Source organism: Cyprinodon variegatus, unplaced genomic scaffold (genome assembly GCF_000732505.1).
Source record: "Cyprinodon variegatus isolate N-32 unplaced genomic scaffold, C_variegatus-1.0 Scaffold330, whole genome shotgun sequence".
Taxonomy (NCBI): Eukaryota; Metazoa; Chordata; class Actinopteri; order Cyprinodontiformes; family Cyprinodontidae; genus Cyprinodon; species Cyprinodon variegatus.
The window spans coordinates 197,371-217,860 of NW_015150783.1; the positions used below are offsets into that span (position 1 = coordinate 197,371).

The following is a 20,490-nucleotide window of genomic DNA, read 5'->3' on the forward strand; positions in this document are numbered from 1 at the left end:
CGATTGTAATTGGTTAGGAGGAAGTAGTGACTAGCATAAACCTACATGATAGGCTACAATGAGAAGGAAGTTTCTTTATCGAACTTTTATCGACCCTCTTTTTTTCTATTGCGCCACACGTCTATCGATCGATATATATCGTTATTGAATTATCGCCCAGCCCTAGTACATAATAATACAAAATGTATTTGTTCCCTTTTAAATTTGCTAAAAAGTTTAGGAAAACCTTCAAGGGATGCATCTTAACAGCAATTTTTTTTACTCTCTTTAAAAATAAAAGAAAGATGTGCCACATCCATTACCATTAAATTCCCTAACTGTTAAATTCTACTGTTTAAGATATCAAGATATTTTTTAATATCTTCAAATAGAGATAGTCTTTATACCAGTGGTTCTCAATACTGGTCTCGAACTCTCTCTGTCCTGCAAGTTCAGCCGTCCCATTGGTACCACACACCTGACGGGATGATTTACAGGCTTCTGCATCAATTCATGGCGGCTGAGGATGTCATGCAGTCATTTTAATCAGGTGTGTTGCAACAGGGATACACCTAAAACATGTAGAGAAGAGTTATTTAGGACCAGGCTTGAATACCACTGCCTTAGATCATGATTTTATTAGTTTTAAAGTGGTTTGCAATTTTTATACATTTTTGCCACCAAAAATCGCTTCTTGCTGTTCCTCTTTCAGAGATGGAATTGTGGATTCTGACCAAACAGATGTGATAGCAGCAGCTACGGGTGGGTCCTCTTGCTCCGTCATGTTTATTTTGGTTCGAATGTGGGCTCAGCACCTCTTGCTTTCTTCACAGCTGTATGTCCAGCCTAAAAAAACATGGTTCACAAAAACACTGAAGCCCATTTTGTCTCATTCCCATCTTAACAGACCAAAAACAGGTGGACCAATCATGCTGCTCTACTAACAAATACAGTGAGACTTCAAGGAACATCTGTCTTTTTATAATAGTTAGATCCTGCGGGGTGTCCAAGGAAAGTCCAAGAATTCCACCCTGCTCTGGTTTTCTGAGCCTTAGAAGTTACTTTGACAAGTATCTTCATTCAATAGCAAAATGTTTTTATGTATTGTTGTATGTCTCCATATGATTTAGAGGCACTTTCTTCTCTATGACTCAAGAAAAAAATATTTAAATATTTATAAATATTTGTGAAAATTTCATGCGATTCTTTTCTTTGGATTGTGCTGGTTGTTTGCAAATAACCAAAGTAATGGTCCATTCAGACCAACCGTGGCGTCTGCGGTGATTTATATGACCACAGCAGGGAGTTCATCACTCTGCTTTTCAGATGCACAGTGTTTACACCCTGGACCGTGTCATCAAATAGGAGGAGCTTCAACTGCATGAAGCTGACAACCCACTGATATGAAAATACTCAGCAAATAGAATAAAAAAATAGCATGAAGGGCGGTGATGTGGCCAGTGGTGAATCCCAAACCGTGAGGGCGTTCACTGCTCTGCTCTCACCTCATGCTACTAGATAGAGCTGAGGTGTTGTCAAAAAGCAGCATCGCATGGAGAGGGCAGAGCGGTGATCACTCAAGTTAAAATGAGCTGAACTTTTTTGTGTTTACATGCAGGAATCTTGCATTACAGAGCCTGAGGGTAAAAGCATCTCTATTGGTTATATTAAGATGCTCCTTACACCCCCTTCTGTTCACACCTACCCACCAATCAGTTTTGTGGCTACCTCCTTGTTAGCTCAAACCAGTAACAAAAGCACCAGCTACAGCCCACATGCTTTCTATGTACTTATGTAATCAGAATCAGCTTTATTGGCCAAGTTTAGTGCATAAACAAGGACATCTATTTTGTTTGGCCGAAATTATATGAATATTGGATAGGTTTGTAAAATTTAGATGAAATCAAATGAGAATAAGCAGCTGTTTGCACATGTGTGGATGAGGGAAAATAAGAGCCCAGAGCAGCTGAGATGGAACCCATTGAATTTTCCTTTTTCTGTCATCTTAGGCTTTCTGTAGCCCAAGGCATATTTAGGGAAAAACAAGTCAGAGTGTTTGTATATAAGCATGTATGTGTGTGCTTGTGTATGCACTTGTATGGAACTCAGAGTGAGGACCATTTTTCCAATTTCACTATCACAATCAGGACCAGTTGTTGTAAAATGAGGACATGTTGCTGGTCCTCTCAAAGTATTTTTCATCTGTCAATATGCTCTATCCAGAACTCCTCAAGTGGAAAACTTTTAGTTTCAACTGGTTTAATTTCGCAAAAGTCTACTCTAAGTCTCCATATATTTCTTTCAATATGATTTTGACCCTCTGAGGCGTTCCCAGCACCTTCAGGTAATTTTGACACTGGGGAGCTTTAAAAGCCAGATGCTTTTACTCTCATTGTTTTAGCCAAACCTTTAACATGATCTGATCATTAGCCATAGCAACGCCGCCTCACTGAAGTGCATATTGCCCCTTCGGTGCTGCTTGCAGCTACATTTAAGGCCCATTTATCAACCTATCCCAAGTTGTGAATAAATGTTTATTTTGTATAAAATGTTGCTGCCTTGGTAAAGGACCAACAGAAGCAACTGTGGTTATGTGTAGTACCTGAGGGTTAATCATATCTGTGCTACTGCTGAGTACTCTTCTCATATAACATAGGGGGTCTTGTAGAGAGGGAATCTTGTTTTTGTTTTTTCACTTTTAACATCAATGTTCAAGAGAATTATTCTTCCATTGTCATGTCTTTTACCTGACAAATGCCATGCTTAAGGCGCCCTATAGTGCTATTGGAGCTGAAGAGTATTTTTGCTTGCTGTGTTCACAGCTTCTAAAATTTCAGCACTTGCTGATTGCCCTACTAAGTCAGGAGTGATTGGCATAGTCAGAGGAGAAACCCGAGAACACGTTTTACTGACGATGTAAGTGATAGAGGAAAAAAATGCTAACCTACACACCGAAAACTGAGGATATGACCATCAGATAATGTTGCAGTCTTTCATGGAAGTTAAAATAATTATTTCATTTTGCGAATGTTTTTGCATATCTCTCTGTATCTTTCTCGTACGCCCAGATGGCAACAAGAACAGCCCTTCTCTTTCTTTCTCAGCGTTGGAGGTGTTGTTCTATGTTGCATCAGAGCAACAGCAAAGCACTGCTCTGTGTGCTTGTCATATTTTATTCATCTCTGGAGAGGCGGCAGCACTGAGGCGCTCTCATTCCTGCAAGCCAAAAGTAGGCAGCTGTCAGAGAGCTCGAATCCCCAGATACATTGCCCATTTCTGCTCCTCCAGACATAAATCATACACTGTGACACTTAGCTGCATAACACGGGGCTTTCCTATGTGCACATACTGTTCATATAACCTTCCCATTAAAGGATAAACTTTCTCAATATCCTCAGGTATTTTAAGACCAGTTCATTGTTCAAAGATTAATAAAAGAGTGGTACAAACTGAAATTAAAAAAGAAATTTGATACAATTTGGGGCTGATCTTCTAAGATCATAAATAAAGAGCACAGAAATGCATGGGCTAACAAAACAATGGATGTGCAATTGGTATGGCTGTTGCAGGTTGTCTGCTCAGTTTGCGTGCAAAGTGATAATGGGTGCAAAAGTGGTGCTGAAAGCTCCATTTTGATAGGGAGTTTTTTTTTTTTTTTTGTTAAATGTCACCAGAGCGTGGGAAAGCAGAGTGGATTTATTTTGCTCGCCCAAAAGGCAGCCACAATTTGCAACAGATTTCAGGTATGATCACAACAGTGTCTCACCATGGCAGGTTTTTCTTCTGTAGCAACCAGTGGGCTGCTGGTTTGAACCTCTTCTGCGTCTGCATCAGTCTGCTTGCGGAGCAGGGAAGAGTCACAGGGCCTGGTGCTATGGAGTAAATGTTGTCCCATTATTTTTTTCAAGCAAAGAATACCATTTGTAAGAGGAAATTTGATGCTGCCTCCACCAGCTCTTCAATATAGTGTTAGCCTTCAGTCCCAACATTTAAATTAGAATGTCATTTGTATAAGTTATATATTTGGCGAGACTTCAGAAGTATGGACTAGAGTACACCAGTAATGATCCTGTATGTAGATTCCTCAAATCTGAGTTGAAGCTTCTCCAAATGTAACAAGTACTTCTTCCTCTGATAATACTCTCTGTGGCAAACTTGTAAACTTTTGCTTGTCAACTTTGTAATTCTGCATTTTTGTCTTTTCTTTCCAAAGTTGTATGATGGATTGAACAGTGCCATGTCAGATGTTTAAAACTTTGCACATCTTTTTGTAACCTAACGTTTCTTTAAACAATGCAACTTAATCCCTAACCTGTCTGGTTCTGCTCCTTGGCCTTTTCAACAGTTTTTGTCAAAGTAATGTATTTTAAAAACTGAGATATTCATAGAACATCTCCATTGACGATTAAAAATAAACTGTAAAGCCGATGCAAATGGTTGTACTGCATTTTATTAAGTTTAGGACTATCAAAGTGAACATAATACACATGCATGCCACACTTTTCACATTGTAAAACATCTTAAAAAGCAAAAAAAAATTCTGCACAATTAGAAAATTACTAATTTCTATATGTTCCTTTGTTTGATTAAATCCTGATAAAATACATTAAAGTTTGTTGTTGTCATGTGAAAATTTAGATAGATCTTCAAGGAGCTTGAAGACATTCACTGGGCACTTTGTGTGTAAGTTTAAAAGATTTGTTTTCAAGACAAGACTAAAGGATAAAAATCCTGGAGTCTAGACACTGGGGGTCAGTAGGCAGAATTAGCAGGTGGTCAAGACTTCTAAATTACTCTGTCGGGGTGATGTGAAGTGGTTGGGATTAGGTGGAGGGTTGCTTTAAGACACTCAGAAAGAAAGACATAATGACTTGCCAAACATAATCTTCAATAACAAAAAGAGGCAAATTGAAAAAGTAGACATAAGAATAACCTTACATTAATTAAATTGTCATATTATGTTTTTTTAAACAGACTGTAGTTCAAAATTACGATAAATAAGATAAATTGGTTTAATGAAAAAATTCAGAAATGTGACAGGAGTAGGATGTCTGAGAGATTCAGGAATGGGTATCAGTAAGCACCCAGCCGGCACTCAATAGAATCAGTAAAATAAATAACCTTAAAACTCACTAACTTTAAACTGAAGTAAGATACTATGCTACACATCATCAAGGTGTAAATCAATATTGCGATTTTATGTATTTTTTTCTTTTTTTGTATGCATTTTAAATAAACGTTAAGCACTTGGCATTAATAAACTGTTTCAGAGGGGTGATCATAGCACTCTGCATCAGCAGTGCTGTATCTGTCTCCCTGCCAGCTCCCAGATCACCTTCTCTGATTGGTCGAGCAGCAAAAGTTCAATTTTTCCAACTCTGGCAGATGTGTGTGTATGTATGCATGTGTATAGATAGATAGATAGATAGAAACTGTGCTCAGTTCCAGCTCTTTTTATTTGTCAGTGAACAGCATTTTTCTTCATGATTATATTTTCAGACAAAATGACATCACCAACTTGTTTCCACTAAGAACATTCGGGTGAAAACGGAAAATGTGAGCAACAAAGCCTCTTACAGTGTTAGTAGTTAATTGGAAAGGATATTTTGTCAGCTCGCCTGTGGTGCTCCTCGACCTTTACACACATTTGCGTCACATAGACAAGACTCATGGCTGGCCACACATTTTGCAATGCTTACAGAGACCATGTAATATCCGCACCATCGTATTTAAAGGATGGATGCATTCAGCTCACTGGTCACAGCATTCAGTTTTGCAGGCGGTTTCTGCATGATTTTGCATAAACTAACAAAAAAGTCTTAGAGAGGGGTGATCTGTTGACTGCTCAGTCAAACGAGGACACAGTGGCAGAACAGAGTTACACAGATGATACTTTGTGTGAGATTTCCTCCAGCTAGTTTTGTCAAATCTACCACATGTTTCACAGAAACAGATCAAGCAGTGTGTGTAAAATTGATAAGATTCCACTTGGGTTATATGTGTAAGTGGTTAAAGCAAAGGCACCAAAACCACACAAAAAAGTTGTTGTTTAGGTTCAACAGTGAAAAGATCTGATATGAGTGACTTGAACCATATGTTGACTCTGCACTTTATTAAGCAGCTATATCCCAATTAACCTTAAAAATAATGAAATAAATGTTTCTAGTTCCCTGCACGCAGAAAATAAGCAATGACAACATTTACCTGGATGAATAGATTTCAGGATCGGTTAAAAAAAAATGCAGTTTTAAGAAAAAAAAATGTATTCTATACTTGAACTTTGACTACTAACGACTTGGGAAAATTCTTTATTTTTGATGATCATCCTTAAAGGCCAGATTTATGAAATTATAGTTTTCTACTCTACTACCCAACTCAGTTTTTCACATCTGTTGTACCCTTAATAAACTTCATTAAGAAGTTTATTGTATTATATAAGTTTATGTGACTTTTGTTACAGGCAAAATTATTTGTTTAGTATTAAGTATTAGTATTATAACCACTATTTATTAGGATATTAGGATTATTAGGATATTGTTTAATGTTTTTGCAAAATATTTTTTTGTCAATTAAATTTCTGCTAAATTCAAATCCAACTGTCAAAGCAGTGTTTCATTTACTTTAAATGTCTAATGGTCTCTAAAATAAACCTGTTTTGTATACTTCTAATGATGGCTTCAGTATGTCACGCTGTAGTCATATGAGGTATCCATTATTATATAGCAATGCTAAGTTCATCCACAGCAGAATATAACGAAGAGGTAGTTTTATACATAGCAAATAGATAATGGCTCCAATTGATATGCAATTATTTTTTAAATTGACAAAAGAACCAATCCTGTCATAGTGAGAAAACAAAGAATTGAAGAAAAGGGAGACGTAAATGACACTGAGCTACTGGGATCCACAGCATGCCTTGTAAAGGAGCTATGTTGCACATTGGCAGATGTTTTCTGCATTGTCAAGAGGATTTTGGTAGATATCTTGTCTGTATTGGCGGGGCGAGTATCAATTGACTAGAGCGTGCAGTGCAAGCCCAATTGAGCTGTGTCCACCACTGTGCATGCACAGGGAAGGTTTACAAGCACTTCTTTCATTGAGCAAATAGTACACATCCCAGAACTGTTATACCTTGTATCTCACATAGGGTGACCAGACGTTCTCTTTTTCCCAGACATTTCCTACTTTTTATACCTAAAAAAATGTCCGGGGGGAATTTCAAAATCTTCCGGGATTTTGGTCGACTACAGTGCAGCAGAACCGTCAGCACCGCGGTGAAGATTTTTGAAGTTGGATATTGGATATTCAAGCTCCGTCGAGTCAGTGGGATCTAGCAAACGGTTGATCCTCACACACGCAGTGGCGCAGTTAGGGTTCGTCAACAAATCTTTGAAACAAGCACTCTTGGTTCAAAGAAAAATCAATAAATTCCTTATCTTATGACCAGCTAAGACGAAACTAATATAAAATCATGCCAATAGATAACATATAGGTAAGCAACACTTGCTGTTATGCAGTTTTAAGCTATTTTCAATTTTTAAGACAAAAGTTGGTACTTTTCTTCAATAGCTTCCAGGTCATGTGACCCACCGACTCAAATTCTTTGTGAAATTGTTTTACTACATTAGCCTAATAGGGCACCCTCATTTTTATTCAATTTTAAGCCTATGCATGTTTTTGAAAATTTTTTATTACAAAAATAATTGATATTTCTTCAATAGCTTCCAGGTCATTTGACCCACTGACTCCAAATCTATGTCAAATTGTTCTACTACTTTAGCCAGATAGGGCATGCTCATTTTTATTCCATTTTAAGCCTTTGTATATTTTTGCCTTACCGTGCTTCCCCCTTACCGTGGGGGGAAGCACGGTAAGGCAGACAGGGGGAAGCATACTATCATCGGGTCGGGTTTGGTTGCTCCATCCCCGGCAGGCTCCGGATCGCGACCCGGGAGCTGATGGCTTGGTTCGAATGCCCAGTCCAGTCAGAGGCCCCGTGGGTCACCCAGATATTAGGGTGACCCAAATCTGGTCACCCTAATTTCGCACAATGCCTAAAAAAATACAGCATGTTTTGTTCTAACATTATGAAATGTGAAAAGGCTCAATGAGTATAAACACTTTTACATTAACAGAAACATATTTAATGTAGAGCTACTGGAATTTACCCACAACAAATCAAAACTGGCTTCTATTATACATAAAAATACCAAATGCTGTCTATATTGATGATTGTGAGCTGTACTTCCCTGAGACAGATAAAAAGGTGCTAAAAGCCCTCAGCCTTGTAATGATTTTGTAATGATTCTTTTCCCTTCACTCAGCTGCACAGAATTCTTCTCTTAGACCACATTGCAGGTTCTTGCAGGAAACAGCTCTTTAGAGGAAAGGAAGTGGTGTTTGGTCAATACTTACCACTACGAACACTGCTTTGTTTGCTGTAGGAGGCACACATTAATGTTGTTTCCTGGTGTACTGTATAATGAAATTCCTATTTTCTGCACCATGGCGTGTTTCTCTTAGAGAGTAGAGTCCAATCATCCCTGTCATGTTTCTCTTGCAGAGGGTGATTTGAATGGAGGACTGGTGAACAACAGAGCTGGAGGATTCTTGGTGAAGGACACTTCTGCAAAGTGGGTGCTTGTTGACACTGGAACTTGAATCCATCTCAAACAGTAAAAAGGCCTGTGTTGTCTGCTCACTGAACTTCAAAGCACTTGACCGGTTTTCTCTTCTTTCTCTACTCAGTGAATCGGAAGAGCATCAATGATTTCACAAGGATAGTTTTCTTTATCATTTCTCTTGAAAAAAGTTTCCCCAACACAAATGTTGGAGTGAATCGATGTTTAGCTTGTTTTTATTCTCAGGGTAGTAAATCTTTGCCATAATTTGGTTAAGATGATAAGTAATCTTCATTGAATCTTAGATGATTCTGAGAATTCTTTTCTTCAAATTGGGCTTTGTCCAAATCAGAAACTTTGGTTGGATTTTCTTACAATTTTCATGTAAAAACATTTCTTTACTGCTACTTGGTTACAGTTAAACACATCTTGGGCTTGGGTAAAACATCTTTATTATTTTGCATATTGAAGGAAAAAATCCAAAATAAACCATCAGAAAAGAAGAAAATAAAAATAAACCATCAGCAGAAGAGATTTTTTTTTTTTTTTTGGTAATTTTTGGAGCAGAAGTGGGCTCCTTCTGTGGTCCTCACTGTAGTGATTGATGAATAGCATCCAATGAATGCTAACTAAATGGGGCACCCTGTGAGTGTCTTCCTGGGTCTGGTGCGAATTTCTAAATCGGATCAAAATGGAAAAGGCAGGAGGAATCCATGAGGGTCCTGGCACGGTTCAGTTGTGGGTCGGATCTCGGGTAATGAAAAGCGCATGAACGGACCGCGTAATCTCCTATTTACAGTCAGCGGACTCATTTTGCGGGTTTTCTGGTGTGTCCAGTTTTGAAATTCCCGCCATGAGAGCTATAGTATCGTGGACCACTGATTGGAGGCGAGGAACCGTGCTAGCGTGATGTGTAAATGGTCGTAAGAACCATGCACGCTTAACTGATCCGAGGTCGGTTCGATTTCGGAACAAAACGGTTTCAGAGGGCTAGTGTAAATGTGCATAAGATTTCCCTGAATCAAAACTGTAGTAGATTGTTAAGCTCAGCATTGCTCATACCTGGGACATTTTGATTTACAGTAAAAGAATATTTTAAATTGATCAATATTGTTTTTCCAACTGGAAGTAAAGTTGAAATTTTAAATAAGTTCAGCTAGAGTCCTAATTTTAATATAGTTCAGAATCTGTAAGACAAAATTTAGGGTGATGATAAGGAAGCCCTTTGACCTGAAAGACTTATAGCTGCTCCCCAAAGATTGTCAAAATAAAAATTAAAAGAAGCAAAAAGCTTTTCCAAAAAGCTGGAAAAGATTTATTGCGCCAATGCAAAAAAAGAATTCAATCAGTCAGTGACATATACAATGATGAGTTTATGGGAATGCTATATACATAATCTGAACCAAAAAACCGCTACATGAACCATTTCTTTTATAGATTTGCCTTCCTCATAAATACTCTGCATCAAAGTCAAGAGTTTTCTGACCCATATTGGATTTCCTTGATCACACCTGGAGAAAAGATAATCACTCCCCAAACCCTAACAGTTTTGATGCAACTTAAATAAACTAACACTGTCTTGTAAATAATGCTGTTAGTTTTGCATAACACATATCTTTATAAGTTAGCAGAAAACAGTGTTTTCACTCAAAGCAAAATTAGAAAAACTTCATTAAATGTAATTTTTCATTTAAAAAGTAAGGTCCTGTCATTTGATCTTGTGGTTTAGTTCTGCAGTCACATTATAGGTTGAATAACCAATTAACTGGAGCTACTTGAATATTTAAATATACATGGATTGCCATATATATTTATAATTCTTAGTGTTTAAACTTTACTTTGCTTAAATTTAACACCCAGACGGTACTACTGAGAACATTTCTACAAAAAACTAGTATTTCATTGATAAATGGTAAAAGTTACTCTCCAACTTTTAATATTAAACCATATTTTTAAGTTTTTTAGGTCAACAAGGTCAGCTTCGCAATTTTAAATTAACAATTTCGAAATTGCAAAACTCTTTAGACAGCCTTGGCTCTCTCCTCCAGCTGTCTTCCTGTTCTTTCTTCCCCACAAATTAACCATTTGTGAAAGCATCTGCAATCCTCTCTTATGTCCATTCTAGCAGAAAGGGCAGATTCACAGCCGAACAGAGCTGGAAGAAATCACTTTTAATTAAGGCAGAAAGATCATCTTCGCCTAGTTTAGGTGTGAGATGAAATTTTCTTCGTATTTGAAGAAGGAAGAACAGACACTCTGAAAGGCACTGAATGAGGAGCTTTGCTAAGCAGGGATAGAAGAAGACCTCATTTGATCCTCCACTGATAGCACCTCACTGCTGTAGAATAATGACTTCTTTCATGAAGCTGTTAGAGAAGGGTCATTCAAGTGATTGTTTTTGAAACATCCATCCATGTGGCCAACTGGGATCATGGATATGACTGCTGGTCAGCCAGATAAGAAGCTCTCATTTTGGAAATTTTGAGTTTCCCTGATTTCTGACACGTTAATCCTTAGACTGTAGAGCCAAGCTCTTGTTATCCAAATTTCTGCATTGTCATTTTCAAAAATTATCTGATCTTTTTTCTGATTTCTGTACATACGACCTGATTTTTCCATCTTTAACTGGTATTGTACAATTTGATTACTCGTTTTACAGCACTGGTTGTTATACACAACTATGCTATTTTCAAAGATCAGGAATACATTGTTTTTTTAGACACTTTAATTTACTTCTTTCAAAGAAAAATATCATCACTAATGGAGCATTGAGAATTATCAGGATTACAGCTAACTTGTCCCTGCCATGCTAAGCTCAGTAACTCTGCCATTAGGCAGCACAAAGTTCCCAATGCCACATGGAATGATAATGGAAAGAGGATTTTCAACAGATGGTCAACATCAATTCTCCATAAACAAATGCAAGTGCATAGCAACTTATCAGAAGGGCATAATCCATACAAAACCTGTTTTTTTTTGTTTTTTTTTCTCAAATAGGATCTAAAACCTTTTTCTGGGAAAAGAGTTGGTTTACTATAGCCACTGTGCACAAACCAATTACTTGAACCTTTTGTGCAAAAGCACCACTTAAATCGTAAAAGTGCTGCACCCATCTAGCATTTTTCTGTTGCACAGAGAGCTACAAGCTCTTCAGAGTATACACATTTCTTAGCCCCTTTCCTTTCATACATGCACTTTACAAATAAATACCAGCTTGGGGTTTAAACACTTGTACACAGATTATTCATTATGGGAACTATGATTATGGGGGTCCAACCACCCCCCTAAAACTAATAAATTACTGTTTTTGTTTAGGTTTTTACAATCATAAATGTTACATCTTACTCTGCTGTTACCGAAGCACATGATTAAGACCAAACCATGACATTAAACATTAGAAAAAACATGAGAATGATTTTTTTGCTATGTTTTAAATAACACAATATATTCAGTCACTATTTCAAACATGCAAAAAATGTTGGTGTTGAGCTTTTAGTATTGCATTTTCATTGCAGACATAATTTTCTCTTGATTTTGTATCAAGAGTGTTATAAAAGTGATTGTTGTGCAATGGCTGCAACCTTACCATTGCCATACTGTCCTAGCAAGGCTCCCAAGTTATTCAATTTAATCATTTTGTGGGCAAAACTGCTATGCTCTTTGGACAGATTTGGCTCTAATGAAAATGATCTTACCATAGAGATAAAAATAATTCATGATTTCTAAAAGAACAAACAAAATGCCATATTAAGGCCTACTACAAGAATTGGGCCCTCAGGTGAGAAAAAATACGCACATACCTCTAAACATTACTTGGCCTATGGAAATTGAGAAGTTTCACTGTTAGAATTAGAAGTCTAATTGTAATGGTGTTAGAAAGAAAATGTAATATTTTGCCAATTGAATATTTACTTTCGCACTCGAGTTAAGTCTTGAGGTTTGTAGCTGTCCAACTGTGTTTGAACTGTAGTTGAGGTCCTGGAGATTTTAACTAGAGGTAAGGGTCCCTCATCCCCAAATTATACTGGTTGTTGCTTCGTTAATGCACCAGTGCATGTATTTTAAACGCTCCACTGCAAAGCCTGAAAGTGCTTGCAGAAGACTTTGCTGATTATTTAGTTTTGTTCTCATTTTGGTGTATTTAACCCCTTAAGCCTAGAGGGTCTTATGTGAAAATTTCCCCTGACATTACATATGTGAATTAAAGCAAGTAAAGCTCCCAAGCTATAAACTGGAAATGCAATTGTTTGTATGACAGAAAGGCATTAAGGAATATTTTTGCATTTAGGGGCTAACGCAGCTAGGGCTACTACGCCTGAAGCCTATCAAAGCCGGGGCAATACTTTCAAATTTAGCCTCGCCAAATTTTTTTCAAAAAATACACACTACCAAAATTTGACAAATAGCTGTATGCAAATCACCACTCTGCAAGTACAAATGCTCTTATATAGTATACAATGGATGTGTATTTACTGGGGAGTTAGCACCGGAGCACAGCAGACAGTAGTCACAAGCAGCAGAGATTAAGAGTCAGGGTGTCTTAAATTACAGGATGTTGGGATATTCCTATACTGTATGTGTTGTCAGTTGTGATATAAAATATTGAAAGAATATAGACGTTATAATTTTAATTACTTTTTGTTTGCTTTTTGTTTGCTTACTGTTATCCAGGTTAGGCCAAAAGAGACGTTTTGAGGATCAGGGGTGAATGCTGGGGAGGAAAAATCGTTCACAGCTTTGTAAGTTACTTCTGAAGGTGACGTCAGCCATGGAGTTCTTAGAAGTTGACTGGAATGGTATCTGACAGAGATCCACCTGGAGGTAGATGATAGATCAATGAACTGGCATAGAATGATTTTTACAGAGAGCAGCAGATGTAGTTGTTGATCACACAAGAGTTCAGGAGGCTTGAATGTACCAACTGCGAAGGACCATCAAGCAAAAAATGAATGCAGCACTGCTCCTTATAAACCCTGCAGGACATAATTGAAATGACACACAGGTGTTCCACCTGCCAATAGGAATCCACGCCGTCCATCAAAGATTGTCAGGATATAAAGCTGACTCGCATCCATACAAACAAACAAAGCAAATACTCGACAATCCTGGCAGCTTTTGGCTGTGGTTGTAAGGACAGACCCTTTTTGAGAAGGCTTTCTGTCACTGGAAATCATTTCAGTTTATTGAGATATGTCTTGTTTCTTTAATGTCCAAAGCATTTGAAGGATATCCAGAAACCTTTGTATCCTCTTTGGATAATCTGTTGCAACTTTAGCCCTTTTCTACAGCTTTAGAAATCAGTCATTGCTTGTTGTAATAAAACACATTTCTACAGGTGTGTCACATGGAAAAGAAACTACATACATAACTCTGCCATACAGAGAAAAGTGCAGTATCTGCTTCTGATTGACCTAAAAACTGAATAAAAGCAGGAATTCCTAAACAACTCTGGATTTAATATATAACATTAACCTTTAAGCATGTCACTAATGGGAAATGTGGACATCGTCCACTGGTTTCAAAGCTAATTTATTAATAAAATTTCACAATTAATTGTTAAAACACACATACTTCCTTTTTTAGATATGGTCACCTGGTCACAAATTGGTGTCCCATGTACCGTTTTATACAAATATAAATTAGTGTTTTGCCCTGTACACATTCCAATCATTTTTGACTAAAATATTGGTTCCTGCTAAGAAATAAACTAAAAATATCCTCACATTATAAACAAATCATGTGATATGTGTTCAGATAAATGTTTTTTTTGTTGTGTGATTTTATATGTTTAAAAAAATGTAATTAGCTGTCTCTTTAAAGGTTTCCTTTTCCATGTTTGTTGCATCCTCATTATAGCTTTTGCCAATGCAGAAATATGACTCAATTTGGTTTTCCTTCAACAATAACCTCTCTGTATCACTCCTCCCTATATTTGTAGGATACAAAAAGAATAGTTGTATCCTCAGATTCTTCCACCCAAGCCTTGGAGCTCTCCAGCTCCCACAGAGTAAACATAGCCCTCCTCCCATACAGTGTATGTGAATGGTCTCACTTTAGTAGATTTAGGATTGCTATTTATTTTTATTATTTCTACTGTAGATGATGGGTTGAGTGATGCTTTATGGGATGTTCAAAGCTCAGGGTATCACTTTAAAGTTCTCCTATGTTCCTTGGGCTTTTTGAGTTTATTCACTTCTGTTTTTTAAAGTGAGGTAATAATTGCTAACTTTTTGGCATGTGATTACATAACTCTTCGTTCATGAGTAATAGAGCAGAGCGAGGTAAATGCAGTGCATGCACACGTATTTTAGTTTTAGATGTGTAAAGTCGTATATCTTTCCATTTCACAACTGTGCACCGATTTGTGTTGATGAAATCCATTTAAGAGACATATAAGTGTTTTTTATCTGCAACATTACAATGCATGGAAAAATGTATAGGGTTAATCATAGTTTTTCTAAGTCTGGTATAGAAAAGAGGACAGCCACTGCTTTCAGTGGCAGAAAACTTATTAGTAGCATTTGCTTGTTAACAATGCGCTTGGTGCTAATTGTTATTAAAGGAAAGTGCCCACATCCAGATGTCAGGAGAAGAAAAAAAGATTCTGTCTGTCTGTAGCTAGGTAGTAATAATTTTTCTTTTTGAGCAATAGCCCTTAAGCTTGAATAGAAAGCAAAACTCATGCAAATACCTTGCAAGCTCCTGCCAAACACTAAACATGGAGAAATGTTTTGGCAGAGTAAGCATGTTTTACTGGAAGCAGCCTCTCCAGCCTTTCAGGGTCATGCACTTCTAAGAGTTATCCTCTGCACTGATCCACCCACTTAAATCTGTTTTGCAAAGCTGTAAAACTTTGGCACCTAACTGCTTATTGGCCTGCTTATTTAAGCTATCTCCCTTTAAAATACTATCTTTGGCCCTCTGTTGACTGTGCAATGTAAAGCGAACACTTCAACACCTGCTTTGGGGTTGTAGTCTTATGCTTACAAATTAAAAACAGAGCTTCTCTTTGGATAAAACTCTGAGAAACAGTCCCGCTGGCTGCTTTCCTTAATTTTCTCTTTGTTTTGTGATTAAGGCATCATCATCTTAAGGCAGCTGTGTGGAAAACCATTGTTGTAATTGCAAGCATAATTGCTGGAATTACCAGAGCTAAAATAAAGGCTGTAGTTTGATTTGATTTTAACAAACATTGCTAACATGCACTGGGAGGTCAAGCATGTAAGACAGGCAGACAGGAAGGCCCCAGGATGGGCAGAGAGCCAGGCCTGCAGTACTAAACGCTATTAACCCTCCTGATCCTGATGTGAAGGAGACATCACACTGTGCATATCTGGTTGTTGATTGAGCTTTTCTTTGTGCAAACAGGAGGATAGAGATAATAAAAGTTAAACAGCTTCCTTTCCCACTAATCCTGGCACAGGAGGTGTTGATGACCTTTTCTTTCCTGCATATAGTAATAATACCTCTTTAACAACGGTATCTCGAAGCCTATTGTTAATTACAGTCAGTGTATCTTTCTTTCTCCAGATGAAAAGAGACCTTGCTGACATTTTTGTCACACCCTTGTTTTCCACTGCTTTTCAAATATTTGTGAAGACCAAGCAAGGAAAGTAATTTTCAGCTTTGAGAGGATATCGCTGGTGATTTACTTCATCTGGTGTGAGCTACAGAGGGAGTTCTAGCTGTTAAAATACCTCTCTTACGGTTTTAGAGAAAGAAACATTTAGTGTGAAGCGTGACAAGGGGATAGAAATTGATTATGCCTGAAGAACAAAGCAACAGGGATTAATATTTCATACGCTTTAGTCATGCATTCATCCCCTGGAAAGCTAAACTTCCAGTTTCAGTTTCAGAGCTTTGGTTAGTTTGTGAGAAGAATTGTAACGACCTTCTTTTTAGTTGATATCAAGTTCAGTTTGTTGCTTTCAAAAACTACTTACTCAAACCCTTGCAGACATTCTTTCCCAGCTGGTATCATGTGGAGCCCAAACAGTTCTGCTCAGATGGCTTACACTTGTCTGTGAACACTGGAGGGCAGCTGCATGTCTTTCTTGCTTAGTTCTCTTCTACTTCAACTGATGCTTGAGGCAGATATAGAGATTATTTATAGATTTGACCTGATGAGCCGTTTGCTTACAGAAAGGACAATCTCTGCTCTTGATAAATTAAATTTCAAGTTCTGGATTATGAAACCTGCTCCTATTTGTTTTCATATTGCTCCATTTGCCATACAAGTGAATAAGTGGGGATTTAATTAGCTCATCTGAACTCTTACAAAAACTTTGTAAAAATCCAGATCAGTTCTTTTCAATTAATTTTCTGTTTAACACTAAAATTGTAGCATTAGAATGATTCAGTTGTTTAGGAAAAATATAACTGATGTCCATTATACTGCCTTTTGTCCATTTAACATTTGAATACTGAAGTAGTGTTTTATTGTGTAAAATATAGTAAATGGAAGCAGCTAAATGTTTTTTTTCACATGATCATACCATGCTATTTATATACTTGTTAAAGTTGAACTGCGCTAGAGTAAAATTGCTGTCAAAACTTAAAAACAAATGCAAAAATTATTATTCAAAGGACATAATCTGTCATAACAGCATATTGTTTAAAACTGAAGCCTTTTTTTAACCATCAAAAGACAAATAAGAAAATGGCTATTTTTATCTTGAATTCATTCCCTGAAAATTTTTAAGCTCACAAACAACACCTGCAATGGCATCAGAGTCTGCCTGCTGACTCCTAAAGCTATCTGTCCCAGTTCAGGCAAAAAGTAATTAATTAATTAATTTTTTTATTCCTTAGCTTTGAATCTCTTACCTGAACCCAAGATTTTAATTATTTCATAATGCTGGAATAGAGTGCTTAGAAATAGTGGTTGGGATGACACTATACAAAAGATATTTTGGTGAAGTACCGATTGCTTTCCTTGTCAGTAAACCGTTTGTCAATTTCTTATATTTTTCTTACTACAGGTATCTTTTATTTTTCAAGAAACATTGTTTTCTTAGGTAGGCTGAAGGCTTAGAAAACTGTTTGAAAATTATTCATCTCCATTGATAAGCAGTGCAAAGGTCAATTGTGGATCTAGTGGAATCATTTCAAGATTTTTCATTGTATTACCTCTAAAAGAACAAATACTGTTGACATATTTTAAAGAAATACTTTACAGCTCCAAGGCTGCTCTGACTGTATTCCTTTCGCCTTCTGCATTCTTTAGGATCCATGCCTGGTTTTTGTTGTTGCTTAGATTCCCTACCTTAGCTAAGGGGAGATGTGAATTATTTACATCAGTAATTAACCTGCAGAGGCCCCTGATGGATTCATGAGTGGCACAGTTGTTGGGTATCACCTGCACATTTCTCCATCTGTTCACACACATAAAACCATCTGTTGTGTTTTCAGATCATCACGTCACAGCTTTTTACCTGCAGCAGACAGAACAGCCATCAGTTAAACACATTACCCTAAAACTAAACACTTCTTGGAGGATTGTGATGTTCTTCATATATTCCTGATGTCGCTCGTGTAGTTGTGATAAACATGCTGGGATAACAAGCTTTATTTTTTTGTTTCAATATTATAACCGGGGGCTTGACATGACTAAATATCTCTTTCCAACAGTTACATTTTTAAACAAACATGATTTTTATTAGTGACTACATATAATTAAGTGTTTTTCCAACTATAAAGACTGCAGATTATCAGAAGGGTTTCATTTTAAGCCGGGAGTAACTTTTCGATTGTTTGCACAGCTGCTGAACTGTAGGAATATTAAGAAAAAAAACAAACTGTGCAAACTCCTATGGAACAAAGGCTGCTGATGGGATTTAAAAACCAAACTCTAAACTTCAGCTGAACTGTACAAGAAAATATGAAAGAAAAATGAGTAGCGAAAATCTATTCATTTTCCTTTTTGTATATACTTAAACCTGAATTTTACAGTTTTAATTTTCTTTATTTGTTCAAACCAAACATCTATTTTGCACTTAATGTGATGCTCAGGTACTGGTCTGAATGTTCTCATTTACAGCATCCTCCACATAAAATTGCACCCATATAAACGTGTTAAAAGCCTTAAAATACATTCAGGTTGTATAATATAACCCTGAAAGATTTGCTGCAGTTCTCCATGATTAATTTTTTTGAGATTATACATTTTTTGCTTCCCTTGGTGGGCTTCTTGTAGACTGATAAGGTATAGCCTCAGTCTTCATCCAGCCTTTTTAGTCAAAGCTTCAGTTCTTTGAATATTTTGTTATGCTATGAGAGTGAAAATTTAGCCATTTAGGTAAGAAGCTTTTTTTTTGTCATCTATGCAACACTTAAAAGGCATTTTTTCTTGACTTTTCTGTTAAGGAGAGTGGTTAAAAAAATGAAGTTTGAGATCACAGGTTTGTAAATATTTTCAGCCTGCGATCCCAAAAACAAGGGTAAAAGTCTGGCAACCCCCTGAAAATGATTATTTTACTCTATATTTATATACTGAATATTTTTAAAAGAAATTATTTACAGATTATATTTGATTTAATTTATTTTAGAATTAACAGTATATGCTCACTTAAAAAAAAAAAAAGGTAAATTTATTTGTCACTAGGGATTTGCATGTGTTCGTTTCATGATATTTATGTATTGAGTACCTCAGGGATCACATCACGGTAAATTTGAAAATAATTGGAACTCTTTAATTGGTTTCTCATGATCCCAAGGGGTTGCAAAGCCCACTTTAAAAACCTCTTATTTTGATGATGTTATACTTATTGCATGGAAACATAAAGTCATTATTTGTTATTACATTCCAGGACACTTTTTTTTTATCAGTAAAAAAAATCCTTTCACCCGCTTATTTCACCAAGGTCGTAGTGGGGCCGGTGTCTATCTCCGACAGTCTATGGCCGAGAGGCGGGTTACACTCTGGATGGGTCACCGGTCTGTAGCAGGGATACACGGAGACACATGAAGACATGAAACCATGCACACACACACACATCCACAACTAAAGACAGTTTAGAGACACCAATTAACCCAACAGTCATGTTTATGGACTGTGGGAGGAAGGCAGAGTACCTGGATGGAACCCACAGAGAGAACATGCAAATTCCATGCAGAAAGACCCCGGACCAGGAATCAAACCCACAACCCTCTTGCTGCAAAGCAACAGTGCTACAAACTGCTCCTCCATGCAGCCCAGTTAAAAAAACCAAAAAAAAAAACAAACTTGCATTGTAAAAATATAAACTTGGTTATTTTGTTGAAGTTGTTCATGTTGCAAATTAGCAGTGTTAAAACAAAACCTGCAACTAAACATGTCTATTAACATGCTATTTTAAAATGTGTTTAAGTTAAAGGGTTTATTTTTCAAGGAAATTTGAATGCCGTAGACAATCTCTGCAATTAGACACAATTGCTAATTTCTTACAAACATAGTTGACCCTTTTTCATTCATTCTTTTTATGTCCTTAGTAATGGCTTGAAACTAAAAGCCCTTGTTAGAGATTATTTTCCCAACCCCTTTTGTTCTAAATTCAAAGTACTTAGTTCTTCTGTCAGAGATTTGGAAAAAGATCCGATTCTGAAGTGATCAGACAATACCATCAGCAATGGAACCTTAGACAGAATGAGGGTTCTCTTTGTCTGCTGATGCTGCAGGTTACCCAAGACAATGAGGTTAGAGTAATAACAATAAACTAAGAAAGGGGAAACGTTTGCAAGCTTCAGGTAACAAAAAACCGTGCAGGTTTGTCCAAGGGCGAACAGAAAAGCCTTGAGGCTGGAACGTGTCCTCCCCACTGTTCTGGAAAATTCTGTGAGCAAGTGTTGCATTACGCCTCTCATTCTTAGCCTCGTCCTGCCTTGTCCCAGAACAGAGACTCTTTTGAGAGAG

The 20,490-nt window shown here is 37.0% G+C and overlaps 1 protein-coding gene across 7 annotated transcripts in view; it reads left to right on the top strand.

Annotated features, from left to right (window-relative positions):
• wscd2 (WSC domain containing 2) overlaps positions 1-20,490 on the top strand; it is a 53,171-nt gene that overhangs the window by 10,758 nt on the left and 21,923 nt on the right. For 4 of the 7 annotated variants that reach the window (XM_015385044.1, XM_015385048.1, XM_015385050.1 and 1 more), the window contains exon 2: positions 8,543-8,612. The exons of 1 other annotated variant lie outside the window; for it this stretch is intronic. The gene's annotated coding sequence lies outside the window, so the exon portion shown is untranslated. Of the gene's footprint in view, positions 1-8,542; positions 8,613-13,271; positions 13,340-20,490 lie in introns of all 7 variants that reach the window. 2 more of the 7 variants (XM_015385046.1, XM_015385049.1) reach the window with 1 other exon arrangement.